Genomic DNA, 5749 nt, shown 5'->3' on the forward strand with positions numbered 1-5749 from the left:
GTTACATGTTTTAATATGTTCACTAAAGGGAAATAAAGATTCAAAGTGCTGAGGGGTTCAGAGGACGTTTCCCAGCCTGAAGGGCAGAACGTACAATCCTGGATACTTCCCACCAGCTGCCATGCAAACCTGGCATCCTTTACTCAGCCCCCACTGCTGAAGGTTAGCATGTGAGCTCAAGCGTCTTTCCACCACAGCTCTTGCAATTTGTTTTTAAAAATCCCAAATTTAAAATAAGTGCCTATCTTTTGAACATGACAAAACATCTCTATTTTCCTGAGTGCATTGGGAGTCCCGTTTGCCCAAGAACTAAACCACATATTTAACTTTGAGGGTGTGATTCCCCGCTGGCCTAAATGATGCCATTTACATATTGAAATGCTAGGGTGAGCCAGGGCCATTGTTATTAGAGCTAATGAATGATATTATCTCAATCATTAGACGAGTCCAAGTGCTAAGCAATTCACATTACAGCTGGGGAGAAAGTGCTGACTTCAAGCTCAAAGGGATGCCATTAACCCAGAGCAATCCCAGACTCAAAAGTTCTTTGTCAGCACAAGTGGAATCATTCTGATCTTCTGATAAGGACACCCGTACCTGACACCCATGTCCTCTCCAATGCACAGAAAGTCTGCTGTTAAAATAAGTCCAGGTTTGCAAAGATCGGGGGGAAAGTCCTACTTTCATATCCGTCTGAAGAATTGCAGTTTTTTTTAAATTGAGGTTTCTAACAAATGTGTTCAGGAAAGAGAGTAGTGGGGGAAGAAATTGTTTCAGTTGAGAACCAGGCTGGTAGAAACATTAATTTATTTTATTTGTATTTCTTTTTATTTTTACTTTTTTGGGGTGGGCGGAGGGAGAACCTGACCAGAACTGCAGGCGGTAGGTGTGCATTTTTCCTTCTTTTTTAATGAAAACCATTATATATATAGTTTGCTAATGTTACTTTTTCTTTTTTGTTAATGATTTTTGGGGGCAATTTGTTTGCTCTATTCTGTTTTCCTGTGTTTTCTTTTAGGTATATTTTTAATGGGCTTTTGGAATAAGTGCATAGAAGTTCCTCACCCCAAATGTCCTGAGGACATTCCTATCGTGTTTTTTCACCCCAAGTTCAGTAGTGAAAAGGTGCTTTCTGTCGGCAAACGCATTTTTAGTGGGCATAAACATATTACCAAAGGCCACGCCGAGGGACCAGGTGCCAGTGACCTCTCCCAGACAAAACGCTCCCTCCACAAGGCTTCATTTACATTTACAAAGATAGAAAGGGCTATGTTAGGGACCAGCCGGTTGGAAATGGTCTCTCCCCACCTGAGGTGGTCTGTCTGAAAGCAGTGAAGTCTGGCAAGAGTCGCTGTGTCCTCTTCAGCAAAACCTTCTGCAGCCTGAAATAGCAGGCTTGGCTAGACAGAACTGAAAAATTAAAATTCAGTTAGGAAGACGTTTATCTGAAGATGGCAAGTTCATGGGGGGTACCTGCTCAAGTATTCCTGTCTGTTGCTATTGTTTTCCCTCCTCTGAATCCAGCAGCACACGCGGGTTCACGCTTAGCTTTAGGCTGTGCTTCACCCTGAGCCTTAGCTTTAGGCTGTGCTTCACCCTGAGCCTGTGTGCAAATGCTTTGCTGGATGAAGGTCTCCCCGTCTTTTACGCTTAAGGTTTTTTCTTCCCGTCTCTTCTTTTTGTACCTATATCTTCCGGATGTCTTTGATCCAGACAAAATAACTGCTCTCTTTTCTGCATTTTCAGAAAATCTCTGTTGGTCACGTTTGGATCGTTTTCCACTCCCTGTTATTATCTACCCTTCCTCCTTCCTGCTATTTTCCCTCCCTCCTTGTAGGCCTGCTTTGGTAAACATTTTGGTCTGATGAGAACATCGTGACAAAACATGAGTTAAGATTGTAGATGTTTGTGATTTATTTTAGAGTTGACTGTAAAGCTTTTACTGTTTAAAAGGCAGCAAGGGCAGTGTAGTTCTCTAGCTTTCTTACGATTTTGTTTGTTCTTTTTTTAAATGGAGTTAGAATATTGCAGATTTTTTTAATGAAAAACCAGCTAAACTTTTGTTTTTCCTGCAAAACATTGAGTTTGTTGAACTGCTGTGTAAAAGTTTAGTAAGTTAGATACTAATGGCAGGTACGAGAGGACTGATTGTGGAGGTTGTGGAGTACTACTTACACTATTGCTTTCCATGGTGTGCTGTTTGTCAGTCTCTTGTCTCCAGTGGGGGTTTGCTGGGAGTGTGAAATTCCATTTTGTGATAATTCCATTGTTTTTTCACAGTAATGTTTCAAAACGTTGCTTCAGTAAATCGTCCCTTTTGCTCTCCTGCAAAGATTTGCTTTTACCCTGATGTTGCACCCCACCAGCAGTGCCACAGACCGAGCAGATTGACCCTTTTTTTTTGAGCCTTCCAAAGGAAGAACGTTAGCTCCATGAATTGCACAGCCTTTTCTGGGTGATGGCAGTGAACAGGAGAGGGAGACACTTGGCCTGCCATAAGCAGACCCCTTCTCCAAGCCTGCTCCTTCAGCATTCATTCCTGAGCTGTCCCATTCCCACTCCCTTGACTCTGCTATTCCTTGTCCTCACTCACCGTTACGTTTAAAGACGGGCAAGCTGAGGCAGAGCACTCATTGTTGTGTTCACCCCACCCCAAAAGGGCTGAGATCACCCTGATGCAGGGAGGAACGGCCTGACCCACGCCGTTCTCACGGCTTTAGTGATGCAGAGTGAGCTCCAGAGGCTGGGCAGGGCAGCAGTGGGAGGGAGCTCCTGATTTATGGGGCTGTCACGGGCTCCCCACGCTTCCATCAGCAGTGGGGGCAGTGAGTGGCTGTGGGGTTTCTCTGGATGCTCTGCCGTCCCCCATCCCGGTGACACAGCTCCTGCAGAAAGTCCCACTGATCCCCCTTGGCGTTCAGAGGCCTCAGAGCTACAGGAAACACGGCCTGATGGCCTGTCCCACAGCTGGAACGCTTGTGTCATTGGCACTGCTCCTGTTTCTCATCTTTGTGTCACTTGGACACCAAGTTCTTTGGCACTGGGACACTTTCTGTCCGAGATGTGCTCATCAGCCAGCACCAGACAAACACGAACAACTTGCAGGAGAAGATTTCTGAAGCAACTGTGTCCTTGCATATCTGGTTTCCTTATATTTTACAAGAGAGATTTTTCCCCTTTGATGGCATAGGATGTCGAATATTTATTGTAGCTGTAGCAAAGTGATGAATTGTGAGTAGACTTGACAGGGCATTGTTTCTAATGTTTCTCTTGCAGACACTGATTGAGATGTTTAAATCTGAATACATTTTGTACACTTTTTTTTTTTTTCACATTGAGCTTTTTAGCGTCTATATTGAATAGCCAATGTTATTTGGCATTAATTCACACATGTGCTGTGGATGCTTTCGTGTTACCAGTAATTTTTACTGTCATTGTGCTGTTTCTAGGACATTGTTTCAACTCCTTTTGACATAGTTTAGCTACTTGGAATTTTTTGGACTTCCACAAAATTCCATGCTTAGTAATTGCTAGAATGAAGAGAACAAAGGGATGTTCTTTCCCACAAGCTTTTCAACCTCAGTAGGAGCTTCTTCAGCCAAAATGAGCGTTTGACTTTTGTTTTTCACTTTTTTCTTGTTATTATGATAGTGCTGATTTGTTTGGTTTTCAATCCTGGGAATTCTGAATTCCATGTTGACCATTCCTAGCAATATTTTACAAAAGCAGAGATAGCTGTGCCATAAGGAGTTATACTGATCATAACAGAATTGAAACCTTGTAATTATTTGGTGTTTATTTATAAATATTTTTTCCATTATTAGGTTTTTAAGCAAATCTTTTCTCAGTGTGATATAAGATTAAAAAGACACTAAAGGACTAAGCACTCAACATGTACAAGGAAAGGGATTCAGGTAAATGATTTCCATCTGTATGAGTGAAAAATGACTGAGGAATTTTTGTCAGAACAAAAGCTGAGTTTCAGTTACACATTTCCTAATTTCATTAATTAATCCAGTGATTTCAATGAAACCATCCCTGTCCTGGAAACCAGAGATAGATTTAAAGAACCCCCTGAATCCACTCCTCAGTAGTAAATAAAGCTGAGTTTTGTAAAAGTAAAGTGTTGCTTAAATACAGGACCTTCAAAGCATTTCTGTCTTCTTGTAAAAGATGAGAATTTCATCTTTAATCACCGAATACCCATTTATCAGATAAAGAAGCCAGTGCTGATATTATCAGAGGTGCTGGTTATATTGTGGTAAAAACTGCTATGCAGAGCTGTATTCTTACTGTTTTAAATACCTTACCACAGTATTTACATTAATTATCTATGTTAGGAGAACAAATAGGTGAGATTTTAGGAGGAAGTTTGTTTGGGGAATTGGTTTTTGGATAACTAAAAGTGGGCTAAAAAACCAGGCAGGAGGTTATGAAAAATATCTTTGACTGGGGAGTGGTTGTAATGGTAAACATGACATCATATTTAAAGTGTCATCCCATTGTTTTCTAAGAGGAATCTGATGAATTCCCTGTGCCTTGTGTTGAAGCTTTACTCCTTTGTGTCAACATTTTAGTGAGGTTTCTACTTTAATTTATAAATTAAATAGATACATAGATAGCTATTCCAATACAGTCTGGATTTGTTCCCTACGATGTACATACTTTCTTCTCCTTTTATAAAAATGCCTGTTTACCTGCACATAGTTTGTGTCTTTTGTGAATGACACCACACGCAAATCATAGTCCGTAAATTCACTTACAGGTGAATTCACTTTCCCTTTGCGGGTGGGTTTTGGGTCCCTGTGCTGAGGCAACCACGCCATCTGCTGTTTGCCAGTCAGGCCCGGGAAACGTCAATGGATTTAGGATAAACCTCAGTGGATTTAGAACGACAGAAACCTCAAAAAGACTGTAATCACTATAAAATTAGATGGCTGGAGAGAGGACAGAGTCCTGCTAGTGCCTGTGCTAAGGGAAAGGCAGCAACATCCACTGAGCCCTAGCACTGTGGAATCTGCACAGGAGAAAGCCTGAAACCTCCCATGGCAAGAACAGCAGCTTGCTCTTACAGCAGGAATTAATCAACCATAAGTCACAAAGCCACACTAATTGTGGAACTGAGAGAGCAAGGGCAAAGAGGGGAGAGACAAACTCTCTTTAGTTATGGCCATGCTAAAATTCTTGTAATTATGAGCTTTGTGTGTTGCCTTTCCCTGAAGCTGGAACAATGGGGGGGTGTCCATCCCTTTGTCCCTTCCCTCAGCTTGGGGGTACAGCCCTTTCCCTCCTGTCCCCTCTCCTGTATGCCTGGCTGCATTTCTGTGTGAGCCCACTCACCAGTGCAGTGGAGGTTCCTTGGAATTAGTGTTGTGATGAAAAACATTAGCTCTGAGTGGCCAGACAGCAAAAATGTGCTTCACTCCTGAACTCCTCTGGGTACAGACAGTGAGCTTGGAGTGAGGCAAAATCCTCAAGGATCTGGATGTTTAACAGTGGCTGATGCATAAAGTTATATAGCAAAACAAACATGTTTTATGATCCAACTGGGAATGGAGTATGTGTTTGAAAATTTGGCTTTTATCATTCCTTAAGGCTTCAAGGGCACTCTTGTTAATAAAGTGATGGTTCCTGGACATGTGTTGCTCTACCCTGGGAGAGCAGTGAAATCTTGCACGCACTCAATAAATAAATGTTCTGGAGGTTGCCCTGTCCTGCCTGAGACAAAACAAAGGTTGAGACCCAAAGG

This window comes from Passer domesticus, chromosome 8 (genome assembly GCF_036417665.1).
Source record: "Passer domesticus isolate bPasDom1 chromosome 8, bPasDom1.hap1, whole genome shotgun sequence".
Classification (NCBI taxonomy): domain Eukaryota; kingdom Metazoa; phylum Chordata; class Aves; order Passeriformes; family Passeridae; genus Passer; species Passer domesticus.